The sequence below is a fragment of the Gallus gallus genome, chromosome 4, assembly GCF_016699485.2.
Source record: "Gallus gallus isolate bGalGal1 chromosome 4, bGalGal1.mat.broiler.GRCg7b, whole genome shotgun sequence".
In the NCBI taxonomy this organism is placed as follows: domain Eukaryota; kingdom Metazoa; phylum Chordata; class Aves; order Galliformes; family Phasianidae; genus Gallus; species Gallus gallus.
In genome coordinates, this window is record NC_052535.1 from 16082923 (window position 1) to 16110612 (window position 27690).

General features: G+C 40.9%; 1 long non-coding RNA gene across 1 annotated transcript in view; it reads right to left on the reverse strand.

Annotated features, from left to right (window-relative positions):
* Nucleotides 1-27690, reverse strand: part of LOC101750610 — a 478463-nt gene that overhangs the window by 222520 nt on the left and 228253 nt on the right. The window lies entirely within an intron of this gene.

The following is a 27690-nucleotide window of genomic DNA, read 5'->3' on the forward strand; positions in this document are numbered from 1 at the left end:
ATCACAGGATCCTCAAATCACCAGTCCTCAAGAGCAGATTTTTCCCCTACCACTAGTTTTTTTGGCTAGGGAAAAGACAGACCAGCAGCTTGATATCAGACATCTCCTGTCTCACCCCACGATTCTGAGTGTGAATATACAGAATAGGCAGACAACACCTCGCTTTAGGGGACTGAGTCCCAGTGAACACGTTAGAATAGCCTTCCAAATGTTTTTGGTTGGGTGCAGAAGTGTTTTGTTTTATGTCTTTTGACAACAACAACAAAAAAAACCTGGACAAAAAAAATCCCTGGAATAACATTAGAGATATTTTAATCAGCAGCCACTCCGTAAGTGGCACATTAAAGCAGTTACTGACAGCAGAGACTGAAGCACATATGTACAGTCCAACCCCTTTAACAATCCATCTGCCCTGCCTTGTGGATTCTACTGAATATCAATTTTTTAGTTCATTTACTATGTAGCATGTTGTCCAAACAATATGCAAACAGTCATCATCTGATAATCCCCAAGGACTGAATGATATTTAGGTGTCAAGTACATTCAGAGCAAGTTTTCCACTATGAAATTGGAGAACACTAACAAATTCTTGCAACAGAGTTGAAGGTACCTCATGTAGACAGTAACTTGCAGGTGTAAAGTTGAAGCCACTGAAGATGTATACCAAGTCCCTCTTGTTCTACATGTTGTGTAGACACAGCTGACGATTTCTGGCCAAGACAGATTACAATCCTTGGGAAACATCTTCGCTTGCTTTGCCCTAGTGAGAAGCATGGCGTGTTAGCTTTGTGCAGTGCCACATTCTTCGACCACACAGCTTCCAGTTCTCCCAAATCTGCTCATATATGGGAGACCTTAGAACACCAGACAGACATCTCATAAACCTAAATGAGCCATACCAAGTAAATAGGAGGGATCAGAGAAGCAACAGCTATTGCCTGTATTTCCATGAGACTCTACACTGTCAGAAAACATATGTGACATATGGCATCTCACCATCTCATTTCTCCCTCTGCAGTCCCTCAGACTTCCCTAGAACCAGTAGATACAGGCTCAGTACAGCTTCACCCAAGTCTCTACCAAAAGGGCCTGGTAAAGGAGAGAAGCAACTTCGAAGCAAATTAAAGGGAGTGTTTCATGCACGAGGGGCAGTTCAAGAGAACCAAGGGCAAGCCAGTACCTTGAGAACAGGAGAGTATTGATAAGTGAGGGGGGATAAAAATCCAGGCATTAGCTGAGCAGCTTGCAACTGATGTGATGAGAAAGAAGAGAACTAGAACAAGTGACATGCAGGTGAGTTAAGCTGGGTGGATGCAGGACTTTTTCTAAAACACGAAGGCATCACCATTGCATCGATGTAGGAGCACCACACATGCAAGATGTGGTGCTACGGCAATAAATAGAGAACCAAAGGACAAGAAAACTGAGTTCATTAAGCGCACATCATTTGAAGCTGCACAGTAGAAAGTACTAAAGCAATGAGGCATCTCCTTGTAAATCCTAGCACTTGTAGGATAGGCTACAGATGAGGAATTAGATTGCCTGTGTCTTGGCAGTGACCTAGCAGCAATTACCAACACCCTGACCCTCACCCCAGCATGCCATGCGAGCTGCCTTCCCTGTGCTGATGGGCTCTGGGACAACAGTGCTAAAATGCTGCAGTGAGGTAAGTGCTTTGTGATACTGAGCACAGTGCTGTCACAGCTGTGGGCAAGCTGGTATTTGGAGGGAACATCCACATGCCAGTGTGAAAAGGGCACTTTGATTCCTCCTCTATTTGTGGTTTGTATTTGCTGGTGTCATTCAAAACAGAACGATCTTCCAATAAGTTGATGCCTACAATTACTGCTTCTAGAATGACTACATTTTATGCTTTTCTGACACGCTGTTAGAGATATATATTATTATTTTCAAATCAGTGCTTAAGTGAATAATTTGTATGCACCAGTGAACTTTCCTTGAAATCTAACACGTCTAAAAATAACCATTGTGCCAATGGGTAAATTCTGGCAAGTCACTGAATCAAAAGGAGCATGACAGAGGCAACTGGAAGATGGGTATGATTAATTTGGCAGTGTTTTCCCTTTTGTTTTCATCATAGAAAAGAAAAACATTTTGCCTAACAAAGATGAAAACCGGAAGCATTCTGAGGGAGATGCCTTTTATTTTTCTCAGTACTGAAAGGATACCAACACCCAAGCCAACATACCACAAGAACAGATGAATAACTTCTTACAGATTTGAGGTTGGTTTTAGCTTTTTTTTTTTTTCTTAATAGTCCTCAGAAAGCTTGAAATGTAGAAGAGAATCTTGAAGTTCCCCAAGGAAGTTTGCACAACAGATGGTGTGTAAGATACTGTCGTTTTGGAGGTTTGTTTAGAAGAGATAGGTGATATCTAGTGGGCTGAGTGCAGGACTGAGAGCCAGGAGCTTCAGATTTCAATTCCCACTTTACCACTTCCTTGCTGTCCAGCCTGCAGCAAGTGACGTGGTATCCTCATCCTGCGCTACTGCAAAATGCAAACATGGAGGGTTCTCAGAGGATTGCTTTGGATTTGTTTAAGCTTTTATTTTGTTTAGAAGAACTTGAACAGTAGGCAAGTGCTAAGAATTGTTTTACCATTCTCTGTGAGATGCTATTATTACATCAAACCAAGGCTTGCATTATTGTATATCCCAGAAAAGTACTTCTGAAGAGTTATGGCTCTAACACCTTTACTCTAAGAAGATCATTCAAAAAAATAACTGGTAATCAATTCAAACAAAAGTTACCAGGACAAATTCAATGTGAATTTTTTCATGTGGTAATTATAGAAGTGTGATATTTAACAACCAAATTTAATAAAACAGTTCTGAACAATATTGTAGAGCACTGTAAAACTAGGCAAAAATAAAAAATATAATTGGAAAGAGGTATACCTTCACAGATTTATTTTTTTTCTATTAAGAGTTCATAAAATGCCCTAAAACATGTCTCCAGCCCTGATATACTTCAGCACTTGAAGCATGCATTTGCTGTTGTATTACGGAATCATAGGAACACAGAAAGGCTTGGGTTGGAAGTGACCTCTCATCATCCAGTTCCAACCCCTGTCACAGACAGGGCTCCCAACTACCAGCTCAGGCTGCCCAAGGCACCATCCAACCTGGTCTTTAACACTTCAGGGATGGGGTACCCACAACCTCTCTGGGAAGCAATGCCAGGGTCTCAGCACTCTCTGAGTGAAAAATTTCCCCCGATATCTAACCTAAATCTCCTCTCTTTCAGATTAAAACTATTCTCTCTTGTCCTATCACCTTTTCTGCTCCGTAATTAGATATATTTGAGCCAAAAGCTAAACAGCTTAGTGACAATCAGAAGAAAAATTATCCTCAGTTATCACTGTTTGAGGACTATTCCTTACCAGCTTTTATACAACTGGTCCAGCACAGCTTAGCACAACTGAGAACTTCTTCAGCATCTTGTCTATAGGTCAATCATAAACAGCAAAGCTTCTGGAGAAGACCACAGTCATTCTTCATAGGTCCAATTCTGCCCAGTATAAAGAATCCCTAAACCTTCCCCCACCCATTTATCTCAGAACCTATTGATCACTTACCTGTTCATGTTAAGTCACGGCAACATTGGTCATTTTGTTGTATTTGATCTCCAGAACACATTTTGTGGGATTGAATTAGGTATTTCCCATTGCCCAGTGACAGCAGTACAGTAGAGGGCAGCAAATCTATCACCATAGGCTTGGCTCTTACTTATTTGACTCCTCAGCTTGCCCTAATTGATTTTATGCTAATACAAAGCACTAATACACATTCCCTACATATAGTTTGCAGTTAGTCCAGAATGATCCATAGAAAAAGCACAGGAGAATAAGAAGCCCCACCAATACCTAAGGACATGGTTGATCCATAGCTCAGTAAATAACCATTAAACAAAAAAAAATATCAAAGTTGTATAGACAACAATAGTCAACTCCTACAGCTTAAATTCATTAAATGGAAATTGTTTATAAAAAAAAGCATATACATACACCACAGCATCTTAACATTTACAACTGAAGTGAAAATAAAAAAAATAAGAAAGATCAGACATTTCACAGGGTGAAAGTTTCCTCCCACATCCATTTAGTAATTCCTTAGCTCAGTAGCTGCTATGCCAACACTGGCAGGAGTCTGTGCATTTCCCCAGCACACTGCAGTAGTGAAGCCGGAGAGAAGTCATACGGCCATCCACAACAGTCATCTTACTTGTTCCTAACTAACAAAGTTTAGGAAAAACTAGAAAAACACTAACAAAGTTTTTAAAAAGTTGACTAGGATGTTTTACACAGGAAATACTGGGCATATTCTCACAGGGAAAACACAGATGTAAAGATACTAATCAGCTCTGAGGCAGCAATCTTTTTACCTACACATCCAGACGTGCACAGAATTCAGAGAACTGAAGCTTCAGGTTTGGAATAGAGTGTGATACTTCACATTTCAAGAGTGCATAAACTTTAAATCAGCCAGATCCCCAATGCTGAGTTGCTCTCATTGTGGTCCTCAATCAATAAGAGTGTTCATACCCAACACAGTGAGCCCAAGCCACCACACAGCAAGGTTATGGAAAAGGTGTATAAGCAATTACCAGTTATCAAGAACATGAGTAAGAGACACTATAACCCTCCTCCACACCCACAGGCTTGAAAATATTTTTTGTATCTGTTTAGCACTGACATCAGTGTTAGTCATTACTTGAAATCAAAAGATTTCAAGGGGAGGGGGATTTTTTAAATATGCTGTAGATAACAAATGGAAGTTTTAAACAGCAGTCTGCAAACATGGCTTCTGGCTGCCAAGAACCCAGATATATTATGTTCCACTTAGAAAATTTGCCATCTTTTTTACATCTTTTTACTCTGTAGAATTAAAAATAAAATAAAATAAAAATGAAGCGATCTGAACCTTAAGCATCTAAATGTTGTATTTGCCTGAAGTACAGACATCCCCCAGCCAAGAACTGGATTTAGATGCTGCTTTGACCTTATATTTCTTATGTACAATTGCATGCAAACAATGCTATTATTTCTGTGTACCTTATCATTCCTTCCGGGCTATATCTGTGTCAACAGAGAAGAGCTGCATTTTGATTTTAAATTCTAGAGCAAAAAGGTCAACCTGCATCAGCAAGAGATTTCGAATTACAAAAGGACTGAGATTGAATGGGATCTGGTTTCTTTAGAAAGTAAATACATAGCTATACAAGAAATGTCTTTCCTTTCAATTTCTGCAAAGCAACAGCATGAGATGCAAGTCTGTTTTTCCACAGTAAAAGCATTTCTCTGATGCATTCCCTTATGCTTAGAATAATGTCTCATACTTGTTTTTTCTTCCCTCTCTTACGTTAATTCAGGGAAACTGAGGACCCCTCTCTCATTGGTTACACACGGCCACGTGGTTAAGCTTGCCTGTTGTTAGCATATCTTTTAGTTAGGATCTATATTACCTTTGCTCAGAAAGAGCACTGTTTCATTTACTCATAGCCCTAAGAAAAGAATTCTGATAACTACTACATCCCTCTAGTGGTAGGAAATTCCCTCCTCCATGAATTTTAGCAACTTCACATATTCTCAACTTCAGCTCCACTGAGGCTGCTCCATTAATTTCATGGAAAAAAACTGTAGGCTCAGATGAAGGAGACCAACAATTTTCACAACAGAGCTTAGAGTAGAAAACGTATAGGTGTTATGGATAAATCTGGCCCACCTTCTATACTGCAGAGCCTTTCATTCAGAAAGCCCTAAATAGCAAACCCATCTACAAGTGCTTGAGTTACTTCCACTTTACAGGACCACACTGTCACACGCTCAGTTTTTGTCCCTCTGGACAGTTCATCTCCATTGACCACTGCAATTCCTCCTCCTCATCTAACAGCCTGCCCCTCTCCTGTTTTCTTCAACTATCTGAGGTCAGGATAGTAATTACTTCTACAATATGAAGGGTTTTTTCAAATACTTTATTTTTACCATTAGTTTTACATTTTTCTTTTATAATTTACTCCAAATAATTTTTGAAGAATTCTTGAGTTCTCCATTTCTTTCCTAACATTTCCACATACTGAACATCAAATTATTAAATTTTTTTGATGACAGGAAAGCATTTTGTTTTTCCTACGGACAGTAGTAAGTGGCTTACAAGCAGATATCCTCAGTTATACAAGCACCTTTAAGAATACCATTCGTTTTTCCTAGAGATACCTGTTCATATGTGCTTAAAGACACCGTAGTAGGAAATATGCTTCTGCCAAGAGGTCAATCATTAGAACGTCAGTGCAACTCAGCACCTGTATACGGTCACAAGAATTTTCACCAGCAAACACTATGGAAAGACAGCCTAGTGCTCTTCGTTCTCAGAGCTGCTCTTGATTCACTCAGTAAGTAAGAATAAAGAGTAAGAATAAAGTCTCTGGGCATTAGTTTTATATGTCTGTTGTAAGGCAAGTATCACTTCTGCACTGATGAGAAAATACCCCAAAAAGATGAAGTAAACTGACAGAACTCACTAGTCCAAGTTTTCCCTCAGGACCCACGAATTATTAGGAATTACTAAAATCTCACAGGAAGACACATATGTATCAGAGTATTTTGAGGTATATTACTTTGGCAAACCCAATGGGTTTGCCATTTTCTGTATTAACTTCACTAACGAAGTGGTAAAGTGTCTGTCCCTGTTTACACAGCTCTTATTGCTGCGTGGCTCAACACCTTGACTGCACATCTTGGAGAAGTGTGTTGCAATTACTGAGGAGGGGACTATTTTTAACAGTTCTCTCCCTTTCATTTCCAACTATATGTTGCTCCTTTACTCCTTGATAGGCATTTCCTAATATAATTTATGAGAGCAATTGGGGGTAGAAAGAAGTGTTGCTTTTCTAACAAAAATAATAACAGTAATCTAGGACACTTCTAGACAGTCTAATGTAATAGAAGGGTGGAACAAGCAATTCCGTGGCACAGGAAACAGAGGAGTTGGTTCTCCTGATATAAATTTTTTAGTTACAATCTAGACAAGCCTGAATATGTCATATAAAAGCTAACACAGATGATCTTAAAGTCAGAAAGATCCATGACTGTCCTGTAAACTTGCAGTGAATTAGTGCTTACAATCTTTAGTCTTTTCCATCATTCAGCTTAAAACTGGATGCAGTGTTAGTCTCTCAAACCACTGAGCATTTGTAACCTACAGTACTGAGCCTGGGTTCTAATTAAGATGAATTAGTTCTGGAGTAATTTACTCTATTTCCTTAAACTGTAAAAATGGACAGAAATCTGCATCCATGTGTAGGCATTCATTTTCTAAAGCACTTGGTCTCTGCCTTGACTTCATGCTTGAATGACTTTCTTATCCACAACTTCTACTACAACTGCAAGAAACATGCTTAGAGAAGTAACCCATCACGAGTAAAAAGTCTGTGTACTATAGCTCTTGATCTACTGCTTTTGAGCTCATTTACTGCCCTGCTCTGCATATATCCTCTCATATCCTTTGAAGATTTCTTTTTAAAACATGGATTCTAGAACATCAAAATTTGGTATAATAACCTCCACTATAAGAACATGACATTGCACCCAGGTTTTGAACTCAGTGTGCACAGCCTTGATACCAGCAGAATTTAATCAGCTTCACTGCCAAGCACAGGTTTCAGAAATCAAACTGATTGAGCCTCTAAGGGATTGACTTGAAAGCAAGGTATGCAGGTCTTTTTATTTCAGTATGGCCGCAGGACCACAGGCAGTAATTGCAGCAACACAATATCAATATCAAAGGTTTCCAGAGCCTCTTACAAACCGAATTAATGGTCACTGAGAAAGGTGTCAAGTTAAATTTAAGTTTGAAAGACACCTTGCAGAGAAGCTTGTAAAAGTGGTTGGGCCTACTGCACTAAGACATTTCTAATTATTCTACCCATAAGCAGGAAAAGAGCGGCAAAGAAGTTCTGATTTTTCCTTGAGCATTCTGTATTACTAGTCAAAAAAAAAAATACACAACAGATACAGTCAATGTTAAGATTCCAACCCCAAAGTTTCCCCTTTCTTTTAATGATTAAAACTTCCATAGCTGCTACTCTGGTAAAACTGAGCTCTGTAAATGCTTTTTGTGTTTTGTTGTTTGTTTTTAAAGACTTCTTCCACTGGCCCCATCTGTTAGTAGCTTTTGAAATTCAGCTCACAGGTAATTTGTTGTGCCTGGTGTGTTTTCCCATGGTTTGAAGATAAAGGTGGAGGATTAATTCAAGCAAAACCAAGGCAATAAAGGCAATGATTTCAGAAAACCAAGCACCAGAGCAACTGCAGTGATATAATTACACAGATGCACTCCCTTCCCCAGTACAGGCAAGATTCACATCTCTGAATATCTACTTTTGACAAAGACAAGAAGCAGTAGTATTTGGTGTAAATCCATCAGTTGTTAGTCTGCTCAGAGGACTGGAAGCAACACTTATGTGAAGTCCCAGTTAAGACCTCCACTTGGAGAACACAATTCCTCTACATACACTGCGTGCTTGGTCCTTTAAAGACAGCTTATTTTAACCCACTGAACTTCAAAACTGTATTTCAGAATAAAAACTGCATTCCAAGAGAGCACTGACCATATGTGAGCCAAGAAAAGCACCTGCCCAAAAACAAGAAGTCTTACAAAAAAAAAAAAAAACCAACCAGCCTCAGAGATGACCAAGACTTATTTTCACTAACATTTTTGCTAGAAGCTAAGAATCTGTTTTCCTCTGACAAGCCCTACCATCCCATCAGGCTGAAGACCCACATCCTACTGATAGGCTGGGCAGACCCAGTTGTTCAGCCTTGCCCATGCTTTGATGACTTTACTAGTAACCTACATGCCAGCTCCCTAAATATTTTTAAATATCAGCCAAGTGAGGCTAAGTCAGAAGATAATCAGTGTGGAAGTAGCTCACAGCATTATCCATCAACACTGGTGGGGAGAGAAAGTTAATTGTTAGTATTTCTTAAATTGTCTTCACAAATTCTTACCCTCTTGATGGGCATTTTCAAGTTGAGATCAGCTTTCATAGGCACTTCTCTGATTTCCCTGTCATTGAGCTGAAACTTTGATTGAGGATGACAACTCTTCCAAGGACAATTTAAAAGTGACACTTCCAGCTGGCAATTGCCAATCACCCCTTCACATGCGTTAGTCATACGTTCTGCAGAGCTGTGGGGTTTTGACTTAACCTCATTTCACTTCTGACAATCTTTACAAAGGAATTATTTGCAGCTGCAACAGTGTGTGATAGGTTTGAACTCAGGTCAGGGAGACTGAATTAAAGCAGAGGGCATCCTCATGCTGTAATCATACTAACTTTTCCAAACAATATGACTTACCCACAAGCACCAAAGGACTGAATAATGGAAGAGGTGTCCCCTTTGCAATGAGGATTTTCTTCATGACAACAGGTTATGCTTTACTGTCAAAAACATCTAAAGGTCACAGGCATTACAACCTACAACAATTCATTTCTATCTCCAAAGTAATGCTTTAAAGTCTCCTCCTGAAACACCAGTTTGATGACTTAAATTCAGCTGCTATTTCCGCAGCTCATCCATTCACTTCTTAGACTGTATGTTTTGTGCTGCGTCTCGTGATGGTGACTCACACAGCCCCAGGTTCATTTGTATACTGTTTGATGGTGAATAGAAAGGTTAGACAGCTGCAAAGATGTGTTTCCTAAAGGACCGCATTTATTGTGCTGCTCCACTGGTGCCAAGCAAATACAGGGATGCACTACTAACAGAGTAATGCTATTTCTTCAGGAAGGGAAGCAACTATTATAAAGATACATCAAAGAAAAGCACAAACTATTAGACAAATTTAGCATGGTAAGGTTAGACCAGTTCAGTCTCAGTAGGAATGATGTTACTCTCCATATCAGTGAAGGTAAAAGCACTGAACCTACAATAGGATGCTGTCACCAGTGCAGCCCCAACATCAGAAGTACACACAGACAAAACCTCCTAGGAGGGTGTACATGACTCAGCACCACTGAACTCCAGAGCCATTCACTGCTTTGAGCTAATGATCACATCTGGAAGAGCAGAGATCCACCGAACTGTTTGAGGTGGAAGGGACCCTTGAAGGCCAACTAGCCCAATCCCCCTGCAATGAACAGGGATACCCACAGCTCCATCAGGTGCTCAGAGCACAGTCCAGCCTGACCTTGGGTGTCTTCAAGGATCAGGTACCCACCACCTCTCTGGGCAACCTGTGCCAGTGCCTCACCACCCTTATTGTAAAATCCTTTTTCCTCCTATCCAGCTTAAATCTCTCTTCTTTCAGTTTGAAACCATTTTCCCTTGACCCTGACAAGACCCTGACATCTGAACAGTCAAACTTCTCATAAGATTCCTCTCCCTTTCTGCCCTACGTGGCACTGCCTCGGGCACCCCAGGCACGGTAACAGAGCTGCAGGGCACCTTCCAGAGGTAGCAAGGCACACGTGCTTTGCTACCCCCAGCACAGCAATGTGCCCTCTATTGCCTGTGCTTGAAGGAAAAGCTGCACAATAGCTGCATACAGAACCCTGCAAAGCCCCGGGAAACCAGCATCACTCGCTGTTTTCGTACAGACACCCAGCTCTGCTTTGCCCTTCTCACAACAGAGAGACAACAGAAACAATTGATCCTGTGGTATTTTAAAGATGTTATTTTTTTCCCCTGTTATCCCATTCTATCTTGTAAGGGCACACCAAAAATGTTTAACACAGATGCTAACCGAAGTTATAGGAATAACTCAAGACTTCTATTAAGAACAAGCAAACATTCTCTACCAACACCACCCACAAGCACTAGGCTTCTTTTTATAGACCATTGCAGAGCAAGATAATTGCTTCAATAACTTTAGTTTGTTAACAACTGTTGCAAGGTGTGGGTGAGGTGGGTTAACCAAACAAGCAAATCATTATTGGATTTCTTCTTTAAAGTCACAGTATGGATCGTTTCTTTGCAACTCTGACATGAATCCACAGAGCAGCAGAATAGAGAAAAAACAATGACAGAGATTTAAGTAGAGCAGAGAGGGAGCTTTAAAATGCAACAGCGTGCCTTATTGGAATGAGTTGTTAGTGTTGGACCACAATGACTCACCCCTCATCTCCACTGCACAAGAAGAGCAGATTTCAACTTCCTAATCCATTCAAAACAGAGCCTCTTTGTATGAATGCTTTGCCTTTAGCTTCCGCCCATAAGGAAGAATGTTATCATCAGCGTGACTATGAGAAAACCCACGTGCACCGCACCACTCAGGTTTGTTCTTCTCATACATTCACTAAATGTATGAGAAGTTTAAATGTTAAACATTTCTGCATTTCACTCCTGTTATCTCAAAGTCACTGGAGGGAAATCTGGATTCCTCTCTGTCTCTTCCATCACCAGTAGATGCGCAGCTCTTCATTGCACTCGCCCAGCAATGAGAAAGCTCTCTATCTACAGCAACGTGCAACAAGACAAGCCTCAGCACCGAGCTCCCCTGCCTCACACTTTTCTGTCAAATTCCAGAATTAGCATATTAAGTAAACTCGGGAACAAATAAACATACAACAAATACACAATGCTAAAATAGAAGTATGAATTAAGATACAGTTTCAACCTCGTGTATGGGAAGGAAGCATTCAAAATTGTAAAGATTCCACATAATCCATTAAGCATTAAAAGGAATCATTCCACTTGAGATGAGTTAGCAGATCACGTAAGTTGCTGTTTCAGCTACCTTCTTGTCAGTACCAGAAACTCTGTCTTGCAAAGTTCATCATCTGTAATATGTACAACAAAGGATCCTTTTGTTTTCAATTAAAAAGTCGCAATAGAATGTACCGCTTTACCTCATTCCTGCCCTCCTTCCAATAAGTACAGATTTTTGTTTTTCTTGTAAAACACTGAAGCAGTTTTTTGCAGTCATGCAAGTGAACAGCACATTTTGCAGGCAGGCAAGAATTAATAAAACCTCAAATACTGCTTTTAATGGAAATCAAACCAGATCAGTCTCCTATTAGGCGGGACTTGTCAGCGTTACAGCAGAATGCCCACTGGCTGTGTTGCTGATTTATGTAAGTAAATTGTCTTCCTCTGCACACAAGAAAAGGTCTTTCTTGATCACCATGTGAATCCAGAACACGCTGCCTGCCCAGAAAGGGATTTGCAGACAAGCTTTCAGATGGCTCTCACTGACAGCCCAAACACGCAGAGTTTTACCTATCATTATGTAAAATGGTAACACACATTTCCATGCTACTTATAAATGCAGATCTACGTATGCAGACTAAATTAACATAGTCTCTAATAAGCCTCAGTAGTCCATCAACTAAGAACAGATTGACATTTAAAACTGTCAAGGAAAGTCAATGTCTGAATAGGATTAATCTGCAGAGACCCAAACCTTTTCAGTTGCTCAGGACCATAATAAAAGGCTACAAAGAGGAAACAAATACTTGGGAAACCTTGACTCAACCCAGTGACATAACTGCAAAGTGTTTGGGTTGGGGGGGGAGGAGATTTCACTTCTTCTGGTACCTCACAAGCTGGTGTACACAAGGAGTCCACAGTTCTCTGCCCTCTCCCATTGCTTACTTTCCTGTTTCATACAAACTCAAGCCATGTATCCACACTTAGACATACGACTCTTACTGCCTTTCAGGGTCATTCACCTGTAGGAGCGTACATATGAGTTTTGCTTGCTGGAAGACTGCCACCCCTTCAAGGCACACACCTACAGGTGGGGGACTCACAGCATCCCACCAAGACCACAGAGAGTCCCACAGGGCAGGTACACAGCACATTCCCTTCCCAGCAAAGAACTTCAGTGCAAGGACTGCCTTTGAACTGTGTGTGCATAATACTCTGAGCCAGGCCTTCGCATGATGCTACAATATGAATAATTCAAAGATCCAGTCTGAGCTAATTAGACTGCATCCCAGGGGCAGGACTTAGAACACTGTTCCTCCCAGCAGTTCCAACCAACCGTGTTGGATCCAAGAACACCTCGGATGTTTCATTTTAACTTTGCATTTGACTTCTCCCTAGCAGCCCTACATTCACCCACCACCACTTACATAGGATGAGTTCCTGAAAAGCATTCCTCTCTGTACACAAATCATGCACTAGAACTGACTTAAAGAAGTTTGATTTCCCAGTTAACCCAACTGCACCGAAAAAAAAGATTTTGCTATTGTTTCCTAACGTACTCAGTTGAGCTCCTTGGAGCTACTATGCTGCATAAAGCCTTAGATTAATGTCTTTTCTACTTTTTCACTGATGAAGGAGTTGTCAGATAAACGTGCCCTTTAGCTAGCTGTCAGGGAAAAATAAAGCCTCCTGTGGCACGCAGGAAAAATAGCACAGAGCAGAAAGCAGGATTTTGTATCCCATAGTGGGTAAAATCTGTATTACCTGAAAGCTGGCTTCCATTTGAAACAAAAATGCAGCCCCCTACTGAAAATCCCAAATCTTCTGCAAACACATTACTATTCACAGAAGGCATCGCTATCCAGCAGCACAAATCTTACCTTTTCTGCTCTCTCCAAAGGCTTTATAATTCCTGTACCCTCTGCACAGAGGCAGCACAGCCTTCAACGAATAGTAGGAGATGTTTTATGCTGAATGACCCCATTGAAAGCAGTAAAAATTATGGGTTCCATACTTCTTTCACCATGAACAGCAAAGTAGAAATGGCAGTGAGAAGAACCACTTCCTCAACAGCTGAACCAGTTTGGTTCCTCAGTAGGTTAAAAAAAAAAAAAAAAAGAGCCCCAGGTGCCCACAGTGAGCCTGAACCTGACCCCCAAGCACCCCCAACAACCCCAGGTGCCTGCAATGAGCCCAAGAATACCCAACAACCCCAGGTGCACAAGCCTCCACTGAAGACACACTCAGAGCAAAGATGTTATACATTTGCCCTTTGTACTATAGGCAAGCAGCTGTTCTGTGAACTTTAGGAGAAGCCACCTATGGAAGAATAGTAAATTTGGGGAAAAATGATTCAGAATACAGGGAAGCATTCCCTCATGGGCCTCTGTTTCTCAACTCCTGAGGCTAGGGCTACATTTCTTTAGGGAAATTTCCTATCTCATATCACACATGTACTGATTAAGTCTTGTGCTGATCTTCATCTAAAGATAAGAACAGAGGGAGAGTTAGGGATTTTGCTTTTGCTAATGCAGCCCAACTCTGCCACGGAGGAAATCCCTAATGCTGCAGAGCCACTCTGCTCCCCTAGGCAAAGTAGAACCATGTGAGGAAGGGGAGAACGACTTGCAGACCCTGGGTGAGCTGCCAGCAGGAAGTATGAAGCCAGGGAGATATTTCACACTAGTTCTCTCAAAAAATAAAATTAGCTGAATATTTTTTTACAACTGTATAAACTTAAAACAATTTGGTTGTGATCTAGCATGCACCATCAAGCCCTTAAAGCAATCTATGTAACGTGGATGAGGGAGCAACATTTTTTCCCATAGTGTATATTCCACAGCTAATACAGAAATCAGCAGTTGTTTTCACAATACAGTTATTTCTGTATCTATAGCACTGCTTCAGTGCTGGAGGACATTCAGAATCAATCTGTACTTTTACCAGATGTCTGCAAAGCAGTAGCTGCTCCTTGATCCACTTGACTTCTTTAACGCCTCGGGATACATTCAGCATACATTTGGAAAGAAGCATTTGTATTGGTTCTACGCTTTTATGCTGATCATCATCCTGCTAGTTGTCATAAATAATAGGGTACTCTATAAGAGATGTGATTCTGGGTAACAGGACCAAGCAACTGGAAAAGATTCTCCCTCGAATAGGGTTTCAGATTTAAATAGAGATATTGGCTAGACTGTATGTATTTGCAAACCTATTTCTTCAGGCAAAGATTAGAAAGGCAAGGAGAATCACAAAGTCAATTTTAACTGTGAATATGCACTTAAAAAACACATTAAACTGCATCCTTGTCTGCGCCTCATGCATTTCTGTGGTGCCCTAGAATGAACTCAATGAGACTGAAATCTGGGTGAATTGTTTTAGAACCTGAAGGAAGATTTTAACTGTTGGCAGAATTCAGTGAATTTCTCATCTGTCCTTCTCCCACATGTGAACAGGAGGAAAAAAAAAAAAAAAAAAGAGTTGGACTGATGGGACTATACCTTTAACTTTGTATTTTGAGCCCTGAGTAAAAATACAACCCAAATGGTTTGCAGAGGTGTGACGTTGAAGGCTTCTCCCCTGAACTCCGCTCATTCAAATACAAAAAAAAGAACCTGGAGAGCCTCAATTAAAAAAAAAGCACAGCTATGATAAAATAGCACAAGAAAAATACTCAAACGGATTGAAGTCTCCCAGGTTAAATAAACAATTGTCTGAGACAGAGAACATTCAAGATGGTTTTTTAGTAATTTGAAAAACGATGCAGCTTTTGAATGTCACTGGAAAAATCTGGTCATTTTAGATCCAAAACTTGAAGGCAACATCTGACAGCAACAGCTGTGAGGACTCTCCAGGGCCAACATCCAGCCATGAGGTTGGGCACCATGGGTGCCATGCACAAAGGACTGGGGCACAGGCAGCAAGGCACTCTGAGTTCAAAGGTGGAGATAGGGAAAGCTCATTTCATTGAATGCCCTTGGAGACACTTGTCAGTTGTTTCTTCTCTCTCTTAAGGAAAGGGGAGGGTAAAACATCACTACACAACTCAGAGGAAAGAACCGACATAGCTGCTTGTGTGTGTAACTCATACATCAACCTTGATTTTTATTTTCCAGACCACTGAGGAGGCTGGGGACGCAGGTGAGTATATTCAGAGGCCGTCCCTTTGTGCAGCTGCATGTTTGAATTGATGGAACAGGCCTCAAAATGACAGATGGATGCCTCTAGCTATTTGATACATTCACTGAATGAATAATAAATAAAATGGCAGTGCTGTGGCATTTTAAGGGCCTGAGACTCTACCACCTCCCAGAGAAACAGGCTACCCAACTTCAGATGTTTCATAGCAGAGAGCTTTAAAAGTCCAAAGGCCTTTTTTTACTGTTTGGACTGGGCAAAAAATGATGAAGCAGAATTGCAGTTTCTGCTTTGTAGAAAAGGGCTCCTCTCTATTACTAGAGGGAAAAAATTATACCAGCAAGTTCCTTCTATTTGTTATGCATCATGCTGCCTGTAACAGTGACTAGTAAACTCTGGCCAGGCATAAGCTCCTTGTTCTCCCTGACTTGCCATCCGCTTAATAGCAGACGAAATACCCTCCCTATGAAGCTGCAGCTACTGCTGCTGAGATGGATCATGAAACCCTCAAAGCAGCCTGCAATTCAAACACAGATATGCCACTCAGTTTTGCTAGAGATTTACTTCACTCCCTCACCCAAGACATTTGCTGTGATGATAGATGCCACTTTATGATGGTAAAGTCATGGCATCTACCAACACACAGGTGTGACTTTCCAATTTCATTTAAAAACAAACAAACCATATTGGTGCTTGATTTCTTTTAAAGGTATTTAGATGAAATTTTACAAATGAGATCTTGTTTAATCTCCATTACTGTCATCACTAAATTGCTGCTAGCTAGGTGAGGTAACAGCTGAGATGTGCCATGATGTTCATGCTATTACAGTTAAAGGCAGGTATTTGTATAAGAATTGAGTGATGCCTTGTAAGCCAGGGTAATGTTAAGGCAGAATATCATTGTTTTTCTTTGCAGAAGTTGGACGCAGCCTGGTCCCTATTTGCTCTTCAATCCAGACAGAAAAAAAAGCATACCAGCTGCTCCTGTGATTGAGATTCCCTTCCTTCCACTGCATTTTCTCATTAGGAGAAAGCAATTCAGATGTGTTGCCCACTGCTCTCTCCAGAGTAAGCCTGCACTGAGCACGACTGAGGACACAGCAGGACCCACAGGGGACAGCCATCCACATAGCCAGAAGGTAGCACTGCCACAGGGATGTGGCCAGGCTCAGGAAGGAACCACTGCCCCTACACAGAAGTGTACTGAATAGAGTATCTCTTCAAGACTTCAAGACATCCTTATTTTCTGCTGGAAATAACTGACCTGCTTATCCAAAAAGTAAAAAAGCTACTGAGGCTATAGACATTGCATCTTCCAAAGCAAATGCAAGTCTTCCAGTTTCTGGTGGCTGCACAGACAGATGTGTCTGCAGCCTCAAGGTCTGCGAAGTAAGTGTTACTCAGTGTACAGTCAACAAATGTACAGTTGGAAGAGTAGCGCAGCTAGGATGGTACTTTACAGGTGTTATAGTTGGAGAGATTATCGTGGTGGAAAAGAGACAATCAAAGAAGAAACACTTACCCATATCCAAGGATCTAGGCTCACAGTGGAATACTCCAAAAAGGAGGGATCTCCAGAAAGAGATCCTTCCCCAGTGGTAGTCAGCCCTTAAATAGGGTCTAGCCTTCACCTGTGCTCCCACGGATGACCAAGTCCTTGCGTCAGGTGATCAAGCAGTGGTTCAGGCCATGACTCAACAGTTCCCATACACTCAGTGTGTGCAATGACAGACCTTGTCCTATCCTGCCTGCACCACTTTTCTTAGCGAAATCTTTGAGCTACGCAGACTTCACAATGTACAGTAACATGAATGTCTGCAGCACAGCTGTATCCCCTGGAAGAAAACTTTCAGCCTGGAGGCATGAGCTGTAAGCGTAAGGTCGGGGATTACAGACCTTATTTACAAGAGCCATTCTCTTGGAGACTTCATGTATGAAATCATAGGAATATATTTTTCAAGAGGGAGAGTGCATTTCCCGTGGAATTATTCTTTAGGAGATAATGCATACAAACCACTTTCTTCGTTAAATAAGTGTATCTCCAAATTCACTTGTTCTTTCTTGAGGAAGTCATCCTCTGTTACAGGGCCTCCCGAAGGGCCAGGCTAGCAGTAGTAACTGGGAAATGGGTTACCGTCACAGGAAATCTACAGTATAGGAGAAGAAACCCTCCTATTCCTTCCAAGCCCTCCGGATCTTAATCCTGTTTGGCTCAAGTCCTCCCAAAGCCCTTCCATCAGTCACCTTTCTGTAAAACAAAGAAAACTGACTGTTCTGGCAATATTTAGCAAAACCTTTCCTGTTCTTTATTGCGTCTTGCATGACATGAATCTATACAGCGGTTTAGATAACAGAGAAAGTCCTGGCAGTGACTTAAAGCCTCCCTGGACCCTCTCCCATGAGCTATGATGGTCCCAAGTGGGATCAAGATTCTCATCCAGCACCAACAACTACACAGTGACATAAAAAATCATACTTGCTTACAGACATACCTAAAACTGAGCTGCATGCATTATGCATGTTTTGCACACTAATTCAATAATTATGTTACAAGCTTTCTATAGTTTGCTTCCTTTAATACAGAATCTGCCTCCAAGGAATTAAAGCCCCTGTAACTGAAAATACACAGCAGTATCTAGGAAAGCACTGAAAAAAAATGGTACTGACAGCCTCCTTAAAGGTCACTATACACAACACAAAAATCTGCTTTGGGAGAGTGTTTGCTGCTTGCTTCACTGCTAAATTAATGATCGTTTCCTACCTTGCTGCAGGGATAAAAAGTCACACAGACCACACTGGCTTTTCACTTTCAGGGGAGATAACGCAGATCTTTAATAGCTCAATACACACCTGGGCCTTACCTGCACAAGCACTATCTCCAGGATCAACTGCAACAAATCTCTAGCTGGGAATACAGATTGGCGACAAGTAATCTCAGCACAGAAACCTTAAATCTCATCACTTTGCACCACAGTTGAAGACACGTCCCAGAGCTGGTTCACCTTCGGGGCACAGCGCAAAGCTCATCCATCTGCTCTGACTGCTGCTGAGGGAGGGGGAGGGGGCACATATATCTGTTTACAGTGCTGTGGGTTTGGAAACCTGAGTTACTCTCCAAGACATTGAACCGAGTGCAGCATTTTTTGTATTTAACAGTTTCTTCAAAATTTTTAAACAAGAATACCCCCTTTAATCTGAACCTGAGTCTGGTCAATTTAAGCCTACTGACAACAGACTCACTTTGCTCATCATCTCTCCTGGCTCATCCAGTACTCTGGGGCCAGTATACTGTAGGCAAACCATTGAGCTGAATGTAAGAATCAAATATTGGGTGTAGATAGAAAATAATTATGCAGATGGCAAATATTTCAGTGAGGAGGGTATGTCCTGAAATGATAATGTTTTTCAGATGAGAAGGTACATTTAGAGTGGAGAAACAGAAAGCAGAAGCTAATAGTACCCAGCAAAACAAAAAGAGCAGCTTTAGGTTTAACCCAGAAGGGCAGAGGGGTGTCCTGTTATTGCTTACTTCAAAATAGATGCACTAACGTCTCATTCCCACTTACTACAGTGATGCGCTTATTTCTGTGGATCTAAATGCCTAAAAAGTTTTGCACATCACCTAGAGTTTCCTTCACTCAAGTCACGCTTTGAAGAATTTAAATTCAACAATGAGATAGCAGGAGAAGCACAGAAATGATCTAAAGTGTAGAAGTTTAAATATTTTTTAAAATGTCCAATATGACAATTTAAATGTTTAAACACTCAACGATGCCTTTTTCTCTTTTTTTAACAGAAGGAAGTAGAGCCATCTGGCATGTCAGGGAACTGCGGGACTTCAGTGACTTGTACCGAGTGCTTACTGCTTTAGCAGTGTTTTCCACAGAAAAGCGATGTTTGTGTCATTTAACATCCAGATATTTTAACTTGAAATGCATAGACATCCTTATTTTCTGCATTATCTGCACCAGGAGGTTTTACCACTATACAAATACACTTCCCAGTAACTTTTCTAAAATTCAGTAAATGCACTTCACAAATGGTCGTGCAGTGCTACCAGGACAAGAGGTGTTTTCACGCTATGACCACTGCCCAAACAGCCCTTGAGCCACAGAGGAAACAAGAGCCAGAGCTCCTTCCTCCCTCTGCTAAACCCTTCAGGAGATTACAGTCCCACAGTAACAACGTAAATGAGCACTGAGGACTGCTGGGTTTAAACCTTGGCTATAGTAAAAGCAGAATGACCAGAAAACACTGCATTTCTTCTCACCTCCCTTAGAAAAGGTGACATCTCCCTCTGTGTTACAGCCTTTCTACAGTAAAATCATTAGTTTTCTGACATACTTTGATTAGAATTGTTAGGATTTTTATGTTCCACCATCACAAAACTCAACACTAAAGATATTCAGATTGCTCTTCAAAATAAGAACTTGAAAATTTCTTGTGGAACAAAAACAATTTGATAATACTACTACTTCTCTGAAAGGGTGGTCAGGAACTGGAATGGGCTGCCCAGAGAGGTGGTGGAGTCACCGACCCTGGTGGTGTTCAAAGAGCATTTGGATGTTGTGTTGAGGGACATGGTTTAGCGGGAACCATTGGTGAAGGGTGAATGGTTGGACTGGATGATCCTGTGGGTCTTTTCCAACCTTAGCGATTCTATGATTCTATGATAATACCACGATGCCTGGTAGGTCTTATTTAAACAAGTATGGCAATCTAATATTTAGCACAATAAAACATTTTTTATTTTCACATCAGAACTGTTCACTGAAATTGACATCACTCCATGAGCTCTATGAAATAGTTGGAGAAACAGTTGGACAGAAAAACATTCTACCACTTCTGTGCACAGAAAGAGATGACTTAGCGTTGGTTACCTGAAGATGCTCCTTCAGCTGAATCCTCTCTTAAGGAAATGTAGTTGGATGGTTTGTTTTGAAGCCATTCAACAGTAGGGTTGAAAGGAAATCATTTTCAGGTAAAAACCAACCCCAAGGTAAAGACTGAAAATCTTGACATTTAGCAGAATTTAAGTTTTTGGGGAAGGAAAAAATTCTTACTTTTGCAGAAATAATATTTTTTGGTGGAAACAACATTTTCTATTGGCAGAATGTCTCAGAGAGGGTCCCGACCAACACTGCCTTCCTGCCATCCAGCCAATGGTGCTTCTGCAGCTGCAATAAGTATTAAAACTGTGACTCCCAGGGACTAGCAAAGGTACTGCATCTTTTTGCTCTCATTACAAAATCAAAATAAAGAATAAGAAAAGGTTGCTTTAAATTCACAGCCACTTGAAAGGTCAGAGAAAGTATTATACTACTACAAGATTAGCTAATTATATTATTTATGGAGAGCATTTGTTCTGGGAACAGAGATTAGACATAACTACAATTGGATGTGTCTGTGACAAATCTAGAAATTAAACAAAGCTCCCCTAAAGTCAAAGACAAGATTTTTTTTATTTTTTATTTTTTTACCATAAAACCACTCTGTACATGCGGTCCTGGCAGCAAACCTGCTTTCCATTATGCATTACCCTGGGAATTGCTACTGGGTAACTGCAATAGCTCTTAGCATTGTGTCTATAGCTGAGCAATTGCTGGATGCTTCCACTGAGTCAGTGTCCAGTGACAAACCCTTGCATCCTTTGTTTCAGAAGTGGATCTCACACTTCTGCTCTAGCTGGCTGGTGGGAAAAGTTGTCATATTTCAGATCTCTTCTGCTTTCCCACTGAACACTTCTGAATTCTTGTTATTCATGAAAGGGGGCAGTTCCCAATTATAAAAGCAGTATACCACCAGATTCCAATTGCTTATGGTTTGAGCACCAAAGCATTCAGGATCTTTGGCAGTGGATGCAGAAGTTTAAATAAAAAATGTTATGGCTTATGTCAGAAGACAGTCTTCTGCTAGATTTCCTCTCTTTACATAATTTAACTTCAAAGCATTTTAAAGGCCAAGCTTGTCGGAACAGGTTGATTTTAAAGGTTGAGGGGGAAGAGGTTCATTCTGCAACAAAAAAAATTACAGCTATAATTAGGCATTACACTAAGCCCATTCTTGCTCATCCTGCCTGATAAACAGTCATTACTGATTGCTGGAAGTCTGAGTTCCCCAAAGAGATCTAATGAAAGATCCACTCTATGTAATGGGGGAGATAAGCAGCCCAGAAAATTAGGGGCAAATCTTCTGCAGAAGGTCAAGTGCAAGAAAGTAACTTGATGTGCCTAAACCTCATTGCTCCCTGAAGCACGTTTAGACTTTTAGTCTGGGCAGAGGCGATGTGCCATGGCAACTGCTCTATCTAATTTTATACTCTTTCTCGGGTATTATCAGAAAAGTAGAAAATAATGCAAAACCATATGCAAATCCAAATCTTCAGGTCTTGTCAATTCTAATAACTATCTTGGCAATCCCAGTCACCTTAAAAAACCTTACATAGCCTGGGGAAAAGCAATAGTTGCAATGTGTTAATCGCTCTGTCAGAAACTTGGCCATGTCCTACTCCCCACCCACCAGTATGATCGCAAAAAAGAGGTGAAAATAGGTCTGTTACCCAGAGGGAAAACTCTTGATATGGGAGACAGACAGGCACTGGCTGTCCCACGGGAGAGAGATGCTGCTGGGGCCAAAGCTGAGCTAACCTGAACGTGGCTGCAAAGCCAGGCACAGAGAAACCAGGACTCGGCATTTCTCCCTGAATTCCACTGCAACACACATAGGTGTAGAGATGAAAATCTGGCAGATTGGGCCTGCTCAGTCGGTATGTTTATTTGTAATAGGTTTTCTTTACGTTAATGAGATCTGTGTCACCTACTGCCTTCCCCTCTGTAACACACGTTTTCTTCGTTGTTTCCATTCTGAGCCAAAGTATTTCTTCACAGTGTGTTGCTTAGCAATACAGAAATGGAAAAAGATATGCTTAGTCCTTCTCCTCTGCTAGAAGTCCTATAGCAGCCATTGCTAGAGAAAAATTGACTTTTCCATTATCTTCTTATTGTTTCCATAGCAGTTTCGCCCCTGTTCCCATGGCATTTGCTTTAGCTTCATCCCCACCTCGATATTTTCACGTTAACCTTTTCTCAGACACAGCATCTACCCACACCCCCCCTGTACATCCAACACACTTTTTTTATGGGAATTTTCCACCTCATTCTCAGATGAGCTGAACTCATTACAGATTTAAACAAACAAATCCTGTACATTGCAGGACAATCCCTGCAGGTGAAATAACCTCTGACTAAGTAAAACACTTCCTTTATCTCTCGCAGCCAACATTCAGTTGAGTTGGTGGTGAAAAAAATTGCCAAGTAGAAAGAAAAAAGAAAAGATGCCTGAACCCCAAGGTAATTATTCTGCAGTTCAGAAACCAAAAAGCTTTCATTCTTAGCAAAATCCCTGGCTGTTAATTTTAAAGACCTACGAATACGAAAGCTGCTTTGTACTCTCCCACATTTTGGTGCATGATATTCACACAAGGCTCACGACAAACTTAACAGCTCAGTGATCACACACACTAAGGAGTCCCTTAGACTAATTGCTCCCGTGTAGGATAGGACTCCTGAGAGCTCCCTCTGAGAACAGGAGGTGAACCTTTCAGGCCCAGTTTTATAGAAGGCCACGGTACAGATGCTGTACTTCTGCCAAAATGTTGTCATGGTCCTTCTAAGAGGTGATGAGAATTCGTAAAATTGGCGTTCTGGAATTTGTTACCAAGTATAAGGAAATACAAAGTCATACCTTAGCTGCAGGTAAATCAAATGATGCATGGGTGTACTACTTCTCATTCCATCATCATAAAACAGGCAGAAGATTTTTGTTTGTGTGTTCAGGCTGCAAGCCTTCTTAACTTTCTGCCGGGCACTTATTAGATTTATGGTGCCAATAATCATGTTAGTGCAAATGGTTAAGGGACAGTTTTCTGAAGAAAAATCACTGCTTAGGAGGGAATTATCCATATCTAATTACAGCTCATGCTGCTGCTGGACATTCTCCTTGTTCAGTTGTCATCTTGTCCATTGTCATCTTGTTTTAAAAGGCACTGAATATGCTCCAGGGACTGGATTGGGTATTTGGAAATCAGGGCACCACATACAACTGTGACAACCTACTATCAGTTCAACAGCCATGCTGCAGATTAGCTGTGCTTCTGGTCAGAAGGGAGACTTCTGAACATCCCCAGGATAGCTGGGAGCACTGAGTGTCTGTCATAGGAAGGCTCTCTAACAGCAGTTCCATATCCTTCCCATTGTAACAGTATCTACTCTGCCATTTCGTCCTGCGGTAACTTTCCCTTCCCCAGCTCTTTGTACTGCTTAGTCCTCGTCCTGCAACAAGCTCAACCAACGGGGAAGCCTTCAGCACAGCACAAAGCCTGCAGTGGGCCTCCTGCCTTGCAGTCTCTGCAGTGAGGACCAGCTCTTGCAGTACTTTGCTTACGCAGGGACAGTGCAGGGCAGCCTTTGCACAGGTGGGTGTCAGCACAGCATTTCACAGAAAATGCTAATCACAGCTAATGAGTATGCAGAGCTGGGGATGCAGAAGCACAGTGACTAATATCAGAGGGACTGGTAAAGATCCACAGCTCTCAGCAACTGCAGCCACACAGATGAGCTGAACACAGTGTGCTACAGCAAGATCCTTCTGTGCAGACTCCTGCAGCAGCACTAATTGCACTGCCTTTAAATTTGTAAAGAGCCTGGAGGCTCAGGGTCCCATTCATTAGCAGTTCAGCAAAATCTCCCAATCCTGGGCAAAGTGCTCCCAAAGCAATCATATCTCTGGCAGAATGAGGTCCTGAGCCCATATCTCTGACTCTAAGCAAGAAATTAATTATATGAGATTTATTTTTATATATATATATCACAAGCATGGCACATTTATAAAAATATTTTGCAGCACAAGATGGTTTTCATAAATGCATCACTCATGCAAATATTTTTGTCCAAGCCATCTTCAGGAAATTATAATGAGCATCAAAGACCAAACTATTCAACAGAAATCATTTTAATATTAAAGTCTCATAAATTCCTCAGTGAGTAACTCTGCCTAGATGAAAATCAAAACCAAGATGAAAAATTGACTTATTTATTCGAGAAGGCATGGAGAACCTCCTCCTTTTGAAAGCACGTGAGGTGGGACCAGGCCTGCCTGGACTCAACACAGCTCCAACACCCTGGCACACCACGGCCCAGCGTGCCCAAACCATCTACCCAACAAAACAGAACCGACAGCTGCACGTTCTCTCATCAGCTACCTTGCCTTATTCCACACTTACGCCATGGAGCCAGATCACTTTCTGTAACTTGTTTTACAAATCTCAGGGACACTTAACATTTTATTCTGGATCTAGTGATATTAGCAGTGTTTCAGCAGTAGTTCCCTTTTTCATGCAGGGAAGGCATCTGAAATTTTCTTGCGGCTGCATGAAGTTCTGCGCCAGCTTTTCATTTCACCTTCAAATGGTGTCTGTAGTCCTTAAAAAACAAGCAAGCAAACAAAATGTACCTGTTTAGGTAAAACGAAAAAAGTGAAATCGAAGGTAAATTCCACATAGCAGAAATCTGAGGTCACTCTACCCTGTATTTACCCTGTATTTATTTTCTTATTCCTCAAGATGTTTTTTTCTCCCTACAGCTCTTCTAACCACCTCCATTGCAAATTTTACCCGTCAACTCTTGATTTGTATTTTTCTTTCATCCATGAAATAGCTTCTATATCTCAAAACCAACATTAAAATTGCATGGTCAATGTTTCTGAGCAGGAAAGATCAGTCAACAGGGGAGTTTGCCTCACTATCCATAATACATGCTCTGGCACCAATGCCATTTATGCATTTGCTTAACCACACAAGACAAGCCTCGACACAGAAGATGGGGATTATATGAAGATTATATGACATAACAGAAAAGTATTTTAATTAAGCTACAAAAGCATGCTGCCTGCTCCCCTTCCGTAAGGCCATTATTAACACCCTCGTTCAGGCAGACATGGCTGAGGGACAGCACTGCTGCATATGTAATAGTAGCCGCAGCTCTGGGAATACTGAGAGCAGGTGACAGTCATCCCAAGGCATAATGCTGCATTTTGCCCCATTTTAGAAGGACAAATCTTTACAGTCACACCGAAGCACTGCTATAATACAAACATAGGGGTAAATTCAGGGTAGAGTGACCTCAGATTTCTGCTATGTGAAATTTACCTTCGATTTCACTTTTCTTTTACCTAAACAGGTACATTTTGTTTGCTTGCTTGTTTTTTAAGGACTACAGACACCATTTGAAGGTGAAATGAAAAGCTGGCACAGAACTTCATGCAGCTGCAAGAAAATTTCAGATGCCTTCCCTGCATGAAAAAGGGAACTACTGCTGAAACACTGCTAATATCACTAGATCCAGAATAAAATGTTAAGTGTCCCTGTGGTGTTCCAGAGGAATAAAAAGATAAAATGAACAGTTTGCAAGCTAATTCTCCATATGTAACAGAGTATTTGTGCAGATTTAGACTATGATCTTTGGGGATGCTAGGGAGAGATGGGTTCCCAAATCCCATTGAAAAGCAATGAAAACTCACCTATTAAGGGATTACACATTCAGAATCAAGTGTTTTTTCCTCCACATTTCATCCCTTTAGTATGTAACATTCATAAAATTAGTGAAAATATCTAAAAAGTTGTTTCAGTCAAACATCTACAATTCCAATGGCTTATTTTATTGCAAGTACCATCCTGGGGAATGGGAAACATGAAAATAATGATACAATCTGGACTTCCCAACGGTAACATGAAGGGAAAATAAACCAGCAGTGACTACATTCCTAATTCTAAAATATTAGTGGTACATACTGGAAGTTAAGGCAAACAGTATGTGTGTCTGGTCAGTAGGTTAAATACATTACAACAGAATTTGAAAACTTAAGAGAACTGTAGGGCAGGAAAAAATGCATCACGTGATACTATTTGATGGTTTTCTTTTCATATTTTTTGTAATCAATGTAGAAAAGTTAGACAAATGTTTCTGGCTTATATGTGATGGATGACATTATAAATGCAAAAAAAAGAATTTTTCTGAAGACGTGAAGGAGCCAGCCAAAGCTACTGCTATTTCCAAATTAACAGGCCCAGATACAGAGCAGAGAGCTGAGCATTTCTCTGAACCACTGAGGTCTACGTTTAGCCTTCTTCAAAGCAGGGGAAATATTAAGGGCTTTTGGACTGCCAGTTTAGTATTTGAAAGGACAAAGGCAATACAGAAAGGGCAGCACTGACTAGAATGGTACAGATTAACAAATGGTATAAATCCGAGAACTGATGCCAGTTAACTGCCATAAGTAAAATATACTGTGAGACACCTGGAGATAAGTCATGGCTTTAAATCAGAAACAGAGGTACAGAGAAAACCTTAGGGACCATCACAAGTAATTGCCCCACGATGATTTCCCAATAGTCTGCAATGGCAGAAAGGACATATACCATCCCCACACATTTAAAAAGGTGATAACTAAAGAACAAAATACCACCTCTAAGCATAACACTGGTGAGAGCATTAATAGGCTGTTGCTTCCAGCTCAACTCAAGGAAAATGTGAAAAAGGGATGAGCAGTTTAAAGAAGAGCCACAGATGTCATTCACTAGCTGGGAAAGATGACTTCCACTGCAGGGATTGAAATATTAAATAAACTTAGCTCTCAAAAGAAGCTACAGAGGACTCTTGATCACTGTATGTACAGGTGAAAAAGATAGGTGTGATGGCAGTTTTTCAAAGTTGTTGACAAAGGAAAAATAAGGCCCAACAGATGGTAATTGAAGTCATGAAAATTCAACCTGGAGTCAGAAGTCATTTGCTATCGCAAGGGCTAATTAAACACTCAACAGTTGTTT